Source organism: Pinus tabuliformis, chromosome 5_2, assembly GCF_031772625.1.
Source record: "Pinus tabuliformis cultivar Carrire ecotype Pingquan chromosome 5_2, CPIR1, whole genome shotgun sequence".
Lineage (NCBI taxonomy): Eukaryota > Viridiplantae > Streptophyta > Pinopsida > Pinales > Pinaceae > Pinus > Pinus tabuliformis.
The window spans coordinates 43,292,474-43,306,543 of record NC_142306.1 but is presented as its reverse complement, the minus strand read 5'-3'; positions in this window follow the sequence as shown (position 1 = coordinate 43,306,543).

Below are 14,070 nucleotides of genomic sequence, written 5' to 3'. Positions count from 1 at the left end.
AGGTAGGAGGTGGGGTGATGTGGATTGATCGTCCCAAGGAGGAGGGGTAGGATCCTTGAGGTACCCAACCTCTTGGATGAGACCTTGCTACGGGAGCCCCGATGTGGAGTAGCAGGAACTGACTGATTGGGTAGAGACAGATGCGGATGGAGCGGCAGAGAGAGCGACAGTGCAGGGAATCCCAGGACAGCGCATAGCATGCAAGCTGCAGCAATGCGAGAGGCACAAGTGTTTTGCACAGTGCTAGGTGGCACAGAGAGGTGTGCAATGGTGCAAGATGCATGGAGATGTTGCAGTAGCGCAGATGTCAGAGAGGGAGCACTTATCAGCAGCAGGTAGAGCTTCAGCATCAGAGTATGTTCCTAGCCCAATAGAGTGGTCAGTTGGGAGTGTTTTTGTTCCAAGTGTTGTTGGAGCAAAGTGGACCGGGCAGATGTGTTGCATGCAGAACATTCCAAAGTTACAGGATCGGGTTTGAGAGGAAACCTTTCTTGTTGAGAGGAAGTGTTGAAAAGTGTGCAACAGGAAATGCTTGTTGAGAATGCAACAAGATGATGGATCTTAGTGGAAAGGAGTCGCCTTCACTAAGTGGGCCCGCAGGAAAATTATGGCGCAAAGTCTATTTTTGGATCACAGCAGGAGTGATCACAGTCTATTTTTAGACTGCTAGTCAAAAATAGAAAAGTCAAATATTAGTCTCATAATAATATTTAGACTATAAAATTTATCTTATCCTCTTGGAGCACTTCAGTTTGAGCTACAGATGTGGCATATGTAGTTGAAAGAAGGAAATGCGTTTTTCTTATGTGTTAGTTGAGCTATTGCATGCAGGACATCAGTTAGAACTCATGTGGTTGAGTTCTGTGGAGTTGGATGAGCAGTTAATGGAGTTGTGTTCAGTTTGACTTAGTTGAACTAGTTGTATTTAGTCTGACTGATCAATAGACTAAGTGATGAGTTGTGTGAATTAGTTATTAATTAATTCACTAATTATTAATTCATAATGCAACTGAAGAATACATCAGTTAACTCAGTGCATGTACAGTTCAGTGGAGACAGGAGTTAGAGGTTGAGATTGCTATCAGTTGTGCATGAGATTGTGCACATGCATGGGATTGAGTTATGCCAATGATCTCTATGTAGTGTGGGCCAATACCAAGTGAAATATATCTTGTGCTCACGTGATTTACAGTGTGGGTGATTTTCACAAGGTAAATAGGAGTTTGGATCGGCCATTCTCATTCATTCTCTTGCAGGAATGTGCAGTGGAGGCAGGCAAGCAGCAGAGGAGATTTGGAGATCAGATCTGAGCTGTATTGTGTGTAATAGGTGGAGATAGTGTTGGATACTTGTGAGGAGTATTGTCCTATGTAATGTTATATGTTCTCAATCATTAATATACAAATAGTGTGGGGTTTTCAGCTGTACGCTTTCCCCGGGTTACATACTGTGTTAATGTGTGCATGCGATTGATGTTTCATTGTTTTTGATGCTGCTAAATTGATGATCAACGTAGAGGAGCTTACGTATTGTGCATGTATTCCGCAATAGTGTATGATCAGGATAATCTCTGTTGAATATGTGTTTATTATTCAAAATTTCTACAAGGAGCTCTAGTGTACTTATGCATGTGTGTCATCTTTTTATTTTATATTTGTAGGACAATACGACATCCCATGATCACAGACCATGTGGCATCATAACGACATTTATGCTTATAAAGTATCACTCAATATAGCCATTACAACCATTTTTTGTTCCATCACTCGGCTCTATTTTTTGTTGTGCTATCTCTACTACACTAATCGTTTGCAGAATTCAGGCAGTATGGGAGGAAGAACAGTGCACAGAGAACCGCTAATACTGGTTGTTTTTGATGCAGCTAGAGAAATTTTAGCTTGAGCTAGGTGGATAGCATACTTTACGAGATTTCAACCACCCAACGAGGAAATTGCCATTGAATTCCTACGAAATCTACATAATAGACAATCCACGGTAAGGAGCACGAAAATCACAGTATCAGACGTTGTGATAGCAGAAGTATTCAGGTTGCTGGCCGAAGGACCTGTATGGGCTAACAAACGATTGAAGTTGCATGATGCTATCGAAGCCTTTAAGGACGAAGGACAGGAGCTGATCAAAAAAGGCAAAGGCGTTCAGCCATCTTCGCTTGGAGAACCATGGGGAGAATTAGCAAGAATCGTCTAGAATTACATCACATGCGATGAGCGCAAAGACGTGGTAAGGTTGCGTCAACTCAAACTCTTAGCAGTTCTTAAACAAAAGTGCTCTATAAATTTACCTGCATTATTGAATTTTTTTACTGCTAACACCGCCAAGAAGCTAAGACAGTCCCAACACATAGAAACCATAGTAAGCCACCACTATTTGATCAGGTTGATAGTTAGCTATAACCTCGCCCAGCAATAATCAAGCTAGGAGGAACTAATATTTGCTCTCGAAGGAGGTTTAGCTCTGCCTGCACCAAACCCTGTTCTGAAAAGGAAGAGGACTACCCTTGCAAGGAACATACCTCAAAAGCGCAGATGATCCACAAGGCTGAGGTCAAAAGTAGGAGTGGCCAAAAATCCTCAAGGCAGTATCAGTCAACCTATAGAATTATCCAGCCCAGGAAGTGAACAACACTTGCAGATAGAAGGGCAGGATAACCCTGAATTAGACCATGAGGAAGAAACAGGACATTCTAGAGATGAGCAAAGAAATGAATCAGGACTTCCCTCAACACCAAGCACGAGTCCCCAAGGTGACTTATTCGACGATTTTGAATTGGCCCAGGTCCTCTCCAACATGACCGAATACATACAGCCTTAAAGCCTGCTCAATCTTAATTTGGGAGCAACCCAATCTCTTGAGAATTCTAGTGATGCCAGAATTCTATGTCCCTCAAAAGATGTGAGCCATGAAGCAGAAATGGATGCAGATTCCATTCAAGAAGAAGAGAACCAATTTGGTGACACGCCTCCAGTAGAAACCAGCTAGGTAGGCCTAAGCACAGAAAACATAGGCCAAGAGGAAGAAGCCGAAATAATTCGAGAAACCGATATCCAATTTGGAGACACGGTCCTTTTAGAATAGAGCCAGGATGAGAAACCAGGCTCTTTATAAGCAGAAACTATGAATGAGGTTGTCAGTAGAATAGTTGCTCCGCCAAAAAAGTACAGGGCCAAATTAAAAAAGCTTAGGAAGGAATAGCAGAGGCTTCGCAAAACAGTAAAAAGGCTCAGAAGAAAGATAAAGGAAATTACAGCAGGAAAGGTCCCGGACAAAACCCCGATGATAATAAACATGACTGTATAGACAGAATCATATGAAGGGAGGACTACAAGGACTCAAACTGAGCCCATACCCACTCAACCTATTATCACTCAGAAGGAACATCATGCAATTCTAGTAGAAGCAGCTACCCAGACGAAGGATGTATCCTCCTACAACATGGCTACTCAGACGGAGGTTTGGATCTCCCATAATAAAGAAACACAGACAGAAGGCATCCCTTCTCATAGTAGAAGTACTCAGACAACCATTCAAGCCAAAGATGTCATGACATGCAATGACCCCATTATATTGAATCTTCAAGAAGAATTAGCACAAGCTCGGCTCGCCTTAGAATGACTTGAACAAGAAACTGTTTCCCAGCAAAAATACCAAGAATTGCATAGGCAACTTCGAGACATGAATACATCAGAGAGCAAGACCTTCGACAGATACCGAAAAGTAGAAGAGAAAATTGAGAAAATCAAGCTCAGATTAGAAAGGGTCATAAGTCAAACAGACACTATCTGCTCACTATATACAGATGTCTTGGCATGCAGATCCCCTACCAATAATTATGCCTTATTTTTGTTAGAACGATACTTGCTGTTGAAAATTAAACCTGTAAGAGCTTGAAAACCAATCAAATTAAAAACAATTGAAGATTTTATAAATTTTTGTAAACAGCATGGGGTAAAAGTTCAAATATTGCTTTGTGAATTTTAACTACTCAATTTTGTATTAGAGGAAGAGGTGGAAAAGAATCCCAACCCTTTTGTGGGATATGTTCAATTCCAAGCCTTTATCTCGTTTGCAGTCAATCAACTGCAATGGTTCAAGGCTCATAACGAGTTCCAAAGACAAGAGCATGGATTGGATCTTTGGGTAAGAGCTGAACCCAAGCACCCAATTAGTGTCAGTGTTTCACACTGCCATCAGTGATCAAAATCTGCTCTTTTTCACTTCATAGTAGGAGTCCATAATGATGAGTTTTCATTCCATTAGGTCATGGATTCACTGATGGTAGGGTTTTCTTCAATTTTTTCCCTCAAAATTGTACTTGTTGATCCTCTTTCGTATATTTTAGTCATGGCTCATGTTCACTTTGCATTTCATTTCATTAGGTCTTAGGGTTTGGTCTCATTAGGTTTTAGGGTCCCACCATGGTCAAATCCAATAATTACATGTCAATAATGATCAACAAGGACATGAGGAGGCCAATAATGATTGATAAATCCATAATTTATCATATTGAAAGCCTAATGTAGTTCTCACCTCAAAACAAGTTTTGAGGTGAAAACAGAGTATTTTGTTTTTATCTTTATTTATTATGTAATTTTATCTTTTCATATGTAATATTGGCTCCTAGCTTCTCCTAAGCATCTTGTGATGTTGCCAAGCACCTGCCACTGCAAAAATCAAGTCATCATGAGCACCAATTCACCTACAAAAGCAAAAGAAAAACAAGCAATAAAACCCTAAATTCCTCTCCCACTAAACTGGGGTTGGCTATGGGATCAAAGATATCTAAGTAGAGGAGGCATAAGGGATATCATAAGGTATGAGGCCATTTCATATCATCAAATATCAGGTCTCCATCATTTGTCGAGAAGTCATTCCAAGGAACAAGCCATTCAACACACATAAGGGATAGTTTTTCTTCAAACTATGTTTCTAAGCAAGAAAAGATGGATTTGACAATAGTGAGAGAGGTTTTTGTCCATAATTGACCCAAGAAGAAAAACCTCTTTCATTTTTTACACAAGTTTCATGGTTTGGGACAAATATCGAAATCATCTTTTGCCTCAGAGGGTTGATGCACCTCTGGAGTGACATTGGTAAAATCAATTTTTCTCCTAGATGGAATGACCAAATTACTTTCTTGATGAGTCATATGATAAGTCGACACAAATAGATTTCCAATGAGCTATCATGAGCTCAATTTGGAGTTGAGTAACACCTTCAAACGTTGACTGCAACAGCACTATGCATTTTGGCAGCCTCATTCTGCACATTTTGACCAGTCTTGGGAGATTGGACTTTTGACAGGGAAAATGAACCCCAAATTGAAAAATTTAAGATGTTCTGGAAAGTAGACTTGACAAGATTTCCAATGAAATATCACACGCCCAATTTGGACATTGGGAAGGTAGTCAAAAATCGTCCTGAAGTGACCCTGCACTTTTGGCAGGGTGGCGCTGCGCTTTTAGCAGGAGAGCCCAAAAACCTCCAAATCCTCAAGAAAACTTCAAAATTTCCCTTGCTCTCCATTGCCACAAGTAAGTAAACATTCTTCACCTTGGTTTTGATTTTCTAATATAAGTCACAAGCATTGTTTGCCATGTTTAATCTCAAACCCTAAAATCTCCCTAATGATGCTTAAACCCTAACTCTTTCCTATTCATCCTAGCACCCAGCTCTACAGTCCTAAAATTCCCCTATCCTTATTTCCCTATCACCCTATCCATTTTTCCTCTTTACCACTATTCCTTCACATTCCCCTTTGTCCCTCAAGACACAAGACCCTTTGTCCCTCAAGACACAAAACCCTTCTTCTCATTCCCTACTCCTCCATTCATTTCCTAGCCACAAGTTCATCTTCCATCCCCTCATTCCTCATTTCCATACACCTCAACCTTGCAAACATGGACCTAGAAGACCGAGACTATGAGGAGGAGACCACAGGCAGTGAAACTTCAGCAGATAGAGCCATGCAATCGAGAAAACCACACAATGGATACTTGGCTTGAGAGAGTCAACCTACAACTTGAGAAGTTGCTATGGAAGGCCAACAGAGATAACTAGATGATGAGGAACATGGCCTATCACTACAGGACACGGAACAAAATTTGCAACATTTGAATGAAGAGGACGCAAGCTAGGTTGAGGAGAGCATTAGAGGGCAAGAAAGAGCAAGATAGACTCAAAATATTGGCTAAAGCTTCTTTAGCTAACCAAAGCACTTGATGGTGGTGCTCCATGCCAAATTTGGGCAAATTTTAAGAACTTTTTGCATTTTTGAAATTTTGAAATTCTTAACACAGAAAATTTGCCCAGTTTTTCCTGAGGCCTCAGATGGAGAAAAGTTTTGCATATTTGGATTTAGCATGATGATAACATACTCCCTAGAAATTTTCAGAAGTTTTGGAGCAAATCTAGGTCACCAAAAGGTCCGAAAACTACTAAAAAATGACCTTTCTGCCTCTTTTTTGACACACAAAAGTAGTCTTTGGAGATTCACGTTTTGAGGAAAATCTCCTCCAAATTCAAAACTTCTAGTTGTTCCAGAAACTATACTTGAAGACCTTTTCAATGAGCTATCATGCGCTCAATTTGGATAAGGGGAAGGCCTCCAAAAGCAGGTGGAAAGTGGTGCTGCGCTTTTGACCAGTTTGCTCAGAAAATCAAAATTTCACCTGTTTTGACTGTGGATTTGTCTTCTCTTTCCTCATAGATGTTTTCACTCATGTAATTAATAACATGGCATGTAAATGTGATGGTAAATGGTGTTAGAAGGTAGATTCATTAGTTAGAGGTGGTTTTGAGGCTAATGAATCAGTTTCCCTACTTATAGAGGCAAGTTGTTGGACTGCCTATATTCCAGTTCTTAGTTGGGAAATGGTTGAAATTGCCCCTATTCTCATGGATTCGACCCTTGAAGGTTAGGATGAGTAGTTTATATGTCTATATTATGTGTTTTCTTGGTCATTTGGTGAGGTTGGATTCACTTGAATGCTCTGAACTATATTATACATCATTGTAAGCAGTTTGGCAAGGAAATTAATAGGAGTTGCAGCTATTTTTATGGGATTCCTGCGGTATGGTGCTTTTGCATAGTTTCTTCTTTTGTTATCAGTTGTTTACATGTTTTATGTATGAAATCATCTAATTCACTGCTTCTAACTGAACGATATCAAGATAGATAGGTAGAATTCATTGTTTACAGTGCTCTACCTTGGGAAATCATTCAGTATTCTATGTTTTATGTTGTTTAAGAAGGAGACATGATTGTTACATGCCCTCCTCAGCTCCTCACCAGTCTATCCTTTCACCCCATCAAGCTTAAGGTGTTGAAGATAATACCTACCTTGCCCCATAGAACACCCTACATTCTGACCTAATTTCCCAGACCTAAACTGCCTAGCTCCATCTGATCCAGCAAACACCAACAAATTCAATCAAAACATTTTGAGCTACTATACCTAGCCTAAAATCCCTATCTAATCCAGTCACTTTGACTGAGTTCCATAAGGAGAGAGCCCTCTCCAGACCTGGTAGTGCTAGCTACCAGGTTAAGCTTGGTTTGTGGTTGCCCTAGAATTTCCTCCCTTCAGCCTGAGGTCAATCTAGGTGATAACATAGTGGCGACCATACTAGGGACGTAGTTTTATGTTCCTCAATAAAATGTATCGAGTTTTGATCTGATTGTTGATGGTGGACAACGATCAGACACCGGAAGGCTGAAATCATTCACCTGGCGACTCTAAATCAGTTTCGAGATCATATCCAAGGACTCCATTGGAGGATGAACCTGACCAAAAAAAACATGAAAGGACAATATGGAAAGACCAAGTATTCAAGTTGGAATTCCATCCAAGACATTATGTTATTTGTTATAAATTATTTCTTCTCTTTTCCCAAGAATTTCAAGAAGGCTTTACAAAGTATATTGTATTTGAGAAAAGATCCTAGACCTGCTTTTGATTCTTTCCCTTTGAATATTGTGAATACAAAATGTTCGCATGCCTTTGATCTTAATCAAGACCCTTCTTTTGAATATTATTATGACCATTTTCAAACTGATAAGCCTAAATAGACCAAGACTAATTCTACAACTTCTGTACATATTCCTATACCTTGTAAAATTCCAAATAGATACAAGCCTCTAATTTTACCTCTTATATCCCATGCTTTCCCTAAAAATCATTACCTATATCTACCAAGATTTGATGGTGAATGTGACATCACTGCCGAGAGACATGTACTGAATTTTGAGTCTTTTCTTGACCTTTTTGAAGTTGATGAAGAGGATGTCAGTATTAGGTTTTTTGCTCTTTCTTTGCAAGGCAAAGTCAAGAGTCAGTTCAAAACCCTACCTGATGCGAGCATCTTAGATTTCTAGTAGTTCGTCAAAGTTTTCCTCGACAAGTGGGTGGTCAGACAGAACCCTTTCTTGATTCTAGAAGAATATAACCAGCTGAAAAGACTGCCAGGGGAGACAGTGCAATAGTTTTCTGCCAGGTTTAACCAAGTCTATTTTTCAATGCCTGTTAATATAAGACCTCCTCCTGGATCCACTCTCTTGCACTACCCGGATGCCTTTGATCTGGAAATGGAGTTTCAGCTGAGGGAAAGGAACCTTGCAACACTTGAAGAGATGCAAAATAGAGCGGTAGATGTAGAGGTTAATTTGTTTATCACAAGGGCAAAGTTGAAGGAATAAGAGAGGAAGAACATAGATCCAGAGGAATCGACATCTTTAGAGGTAAAGCTCGACATTTTGGTAAGTGCAGTGGAAGAGATGATGCAAAATATCACCACAAGGAATGAGTATGATGTTCAAGATGATGGCTCACTGATTGAAGAAGAACAAGTGGTTGATCCAAAAAAAATTCTTTCTTATCCCAGTTGTCATAGATTTGATAATGATTGTTTTATAGATCAACCTGGAGAAGAGAGATCTGTTGATATGACATGTATGCTTGATGATTTTTTTTATATTGATGATTTCCCTAAGTTTGATCAGTATGATGGTGATTATGTTCTCCAAACAGAAGCTAATCCTGTAGACAAATCTGCAGTTGGTTTGTGGAAGGAGGAAGTTCATTTTCAGCAGCTCGAATATAGTGATCAGCCGTTGCATATTAGTTACGGAAGTGAGGAGGAAATTGCATCAAATTTTGAAGTAAGTGAAGCATATTTGCCTTTTTGTTTTACTTTGTTTCAGTTCATCAGAGACAAATTTCGTGCAATCAGAAATCATCCATCAGTAAGTTTCGATCTTGACCATCTAGAGGGCAATGAAATCCTTGTTCAAGACTTCTCATATCTAGATTTGCAGCCCCTGAATGCCATTTATTGTCAAGTTGTAGATGAAGACTTGGAAGCTGGAACATATGATCAAATGATGCAAGATGATTCCGTACCATTCTGTTTTGAATCATTTCAGTTTTTGAAGGGAAATTTGCATAGTACATCTTCAATAAAGGATGAGCAGCCTGTAGAAAATCATGCAATCTCATTAGAACCAACAAAAAATGGGTTGCAACAATATTTTCAAGTTTTTCACGATCCAATAGCTAATGTGTTGGATGATGTCTGCAGTCAAAGTCCTTCTCCATTAGCTACCTGTGATCTTGAAACAAGTATTGATACAAATTTGATTCGGCGGCCGGTTTCTTTGTCAGTTTCAGCAGGAGTCCATCACAACGCTTAGATGAAAGTTTGAAAAGTAATCCATTGGATGAGTTAAGTCCCAGTGCACATGAATTTCAAGATCCTTATGCAGTATTTTTGGAGTCAGATAGAGAATCCATATTATTCAATCTGGGAAAATTTGGATCTGTTTACAAGTTTTCATGGGAGTTGCCTTTCAGTAGTTCTCTCTTGTTGTTCATAAACAAGCACTTGCAGAGAATTCAAACAGCAGCTAGAATGCTTACTTGGTTGCATTGGTTGTTTCATTTCACTTGATCAGGTGATGAATGAAACAGTTAGAGTAGGTTTTATTGAATAAGCTCCACTTCGAGCATCTTTTCCAGTTTGTTAGTTGTGTTTTAGTATCGAGTCAATTTTTAGTTGAGTTTCAATTCAGTTAGTGTCTTTGAGTCATCAGTATTCAGTCATGTATTTTAGATTGAGTTTTTCTGACTCCATGCCCAATGGATAAGGCTACTAGGTCTACGGTGTTCTTGGCACCTCCAAGGAGCTACCATCCCCATTGGAGCCAATGTTAGTGTCAGTGTTTCACATTGCCATCAGTGATCAAAATCTGCTCTTTTGCATTTCATAGTAGCAGTCCCATATTGATGGGTTTGCATTCCATTAGGTCATGGATTCACTAATGGTAGGGTTTTCTTCAAATTTTTCCCTCAAAATTGTACTTGTTGATCCTCTTTCATATATAGTCATGGCTCGTGTTCACTTTGCAATTCATTTCATTAGGTCTTAGGGTTTGGTCTCATTAGGTTTTAGGCTCCCACCATGGTCAAATTCAATAATTACATGCCAATAATGATCAGCAAGGACATGACGAGGCCAATAATTTATCATATTGAAAGCCTAATGTAGTTCTCACCTCAAAACAAGTTTTGAGGTGAAAACAAAGTATTTTGTTTTTATCTTCATTTATGATGTAATTTTATCTTTTCATATGTAATATTGGTTCCTAGCTGCTCCTGAGCATCTTGTGATGTTGCCAAGCACCTGCCACTGCAAAACTCAAGTCATCATGAGCACCAATTCACATGCAAAACCAAAAGAAAAACAAGCACTAAAACCCTAAATTCCTTTCCCACTGAGCTGGGGTTGGCTATGGGATCAAAGATATCTGAGCAGAGGAGGCATAAGGGATATCAGAAGGTAAGAGGTCATTTCATGTCATCAAACATCAGGTCTCCACCATTTGTCGAGAAGTCATTCCAAGGAACAAGCCATTAACCACACATAAGGGACAGTTTTTCTTCAAACTGTGTTTCTGAGCAAGAAAATATGAATTTGACAAAAGTGAGAGAGTTTTTTTTCCATCATTGACCCGAGAAGAAAAACCACTTTCAGTTTTTACACAGGTTTCATGGTTTGGGAGAAATGTCGAACACATCATTTGCCTCAGGAGGGTTGATGCACCTCTAGAGTGACCTTGGTAAAATCAATTTTCTCCTAGATGGAATGACCAAATGACTTTATTTATGAGTCAACTGATAAGTAGACACAAATATATTTCCAATGAGCTATCATGAGCTCAATTTGGAGTTGAGGAAGACCTTCAAAAGTTGACTGCAACAACACTATGTGTTTTTCCATCCTCATTCTACACATTTTTACGAGTCTTGGGAGATTGGACTTTTGACAGGTAAAATAAACTCCAAATTAAAAAATTCAAAATTTTCTGGAAAGTATACTTGACAAGCTTTCCAACGAGCTATCACACGCCCAATTTGGACATCGGGAAGGCAGTCAAAATTCATCCTAAAATGGCACTACACGTTTGGCAGGGTGGCACTGCGCTTTTGGCAGTGGCGCTACACTTTTGGAAATGGCACTGCACTTTTAGCAGGAGAGCCCAAAAACCTCCAAATCCTCAAGCAAACTTCAAAATTTTCCTTAATCTCCATTTCCACAAGTAAGTAAACATTCTTCACCTTGGTTTCGATTTGCTAATCTAAGTCACAAGCATTGTTTAATCTCAAACCCTAAAATCTCCCTAATGATGCTTAAACCCTAAATCTTTCCTATTCATCCTAGCACCTAGATCTACAGTCCTAAAATTCCTCTATCCTTATTTCCCTATCACCTTATCCATTTTTCCTCTTTACCATTATTCCTTCACATTCCCCTTTGTCCCTCAAGACACAAGACCCTTTGTCCCTCAAGACACAAGACCCTTCTTCTCATTCCCTACTCCTCCATTCATTTCCTAGCCACAAGTTCATCTTCCATCCCCTCATTCCTCATTTCCATACACCTCAACCTTGCAAACATGGACCTGGAAGACCGAGACTATGAGGAGGAGACCACAGGCAGTGACACTTCAGCAGATAGAGCCATGCAACTGAGAAAACCACACAAGGGAGACTTGGCTTGAGAGAGTCAACCTACACCTTGAGAAGCTGCTACGGAAGGCCAACAGAGATAACCAGATGATGAGGCACATGGCCTATCACTACAGGACACGGAACAAAATTTGCAACATGAGAATGAAGAGGATGAAAGCTAGGTTGAGGAGAGCCTTATAGGGCAAGAAAGAGAAAGATAGACTCAAAATATTGGTTGAATCTTCTTTGGTCAACCAAAGCACTTCATGGTGGTTCTCTATGCCAAATTTGGGCAAATTTTGAGAACTTTTTGCATTTTTGAAATTTTGAAATTCTTAACACAGAAAATTTGCCCAGAAGCACAGCACCACCAGCACTGCGCTTTTCCCTGAGGCCTCAGATGGACAAAAGGTTTTCATATTTGGATTTAGCATGATGATAACATACTCCCTGGAAATTTTCAGAAGTTTTGGAGCAAATCTGGGTCACCAAAAGGTCCAAAAACTACCAAAAAATGACCTTTCTGCCTCTTTTTTGACACACAGAAGCAGTCTTGGGAGATTCAAGTTTTGAGGGGGGAAATGACCTCCAAATTCAAAAATTCTAGTTGTTCCAGAAACTAGACTTGAATACCTTTCAAATGAGCTATCATGGGTTCAATTTTGCTAAGGGAAAGGCCTCCAAAAGCAAGTGGAAATTGGCGCTGCACTTTTGACCAGTTTGCTCAGAAAAGCAAAATTTCGCCTGTTTTGACTGTGGATTTGTCTTCTCTCTCCTCATGGATGTTTTCACTCATGTAATTAATGCCATGGCATGTAAATTTGATGTTAAATGGTGTTATAAGGTAGATTCATTAGTTAGAGGTGGTTTTGAGGCTAATGAATCAGCTTCCCTACTTATAGAGGCAAGTTGTTTGACTGCCTATATTCCTGTTCTTAGTTGGGAAATGGTTGAAACTGCCCCTATTCTCATGGATTTTACCTCTAGGATGAGTATTTTAGATGTCTATATTATTTTTTTTCTTGGTCATTTGGTGAGGTTGGATTCACTTGGATGCTCTGAACTATATTGTACATCATTGTAAGCAGTTTGGCAAGGAAATTAATAGGAGTTGCAGCTATTTTTATGGGATTCTTGTGGTATGGTGCTTTTGCATAGTTTCTTCTTTTTTTATCAGTTGTTTACATGTTTTATGTATGCCATCATCTATTTCACTACTTCTAACTGAATGATATCAATATAGATAGGTAGAATTCATTGTTTACAGTGCTCTACCTTGGGAAATCATTCAGTGTTCTACATTTTTTGTTGTTTGAGAAGGATACATGATTGTTACATGCCCTCCTCAACTCCTCACCAGTCTATCCTTTCACCCCATCAAGTTTAAGGTGTTGAAGATCATACCTACCTTGCCCCATAGAACACCCTGCATTCTGACCTAATTTCCCAGACCTAAACTTCCCAACTCCATCTGATCCATCAAACACAACAAATTCAATCAAAACCTTTCGAGATACTATACCTAGCATAAAATCCCTATCTGATCCAGTTACTTTGACTGAGATCCATAAGCAGAGAGCCCTCTCCTGACCTGGTAGGGCTAGCTACTAGGTTAAGCTTGGTTTTTGGTTACCCTAGAATTGCCTCCCTTCAGCCTGAGGTCAATCTAGGTGATAACACACCCTTTGCAAATGCTTGCCAACCATAAGAATCTTATGACAAGGGGAGGGGTGATTAAAATTTTAGGACCTATTCAGAAAGAGATTGTACAGAAGGGAGTAGCATACTTCTCTCCATTCAAGAAATTTCTTTGGCTGCATCCAAGCTCAAGTGGACAGTCTCCACTAGTAGTATCCAGGATAGAGAGCCACTTAATTACAGAAATTTTAAACTAGCTGCAAACTATTTTGTCACATATAGCAATATCATTTTGAGATAAGGACCTTATTGGTTAGGATTTTGGTTTCGTAGCCCCATCATTTGGTATCTTGCTAAAGGTTATCGGGCTATATACGAATTTCCTAAAGGACAGACAGGGCCCATC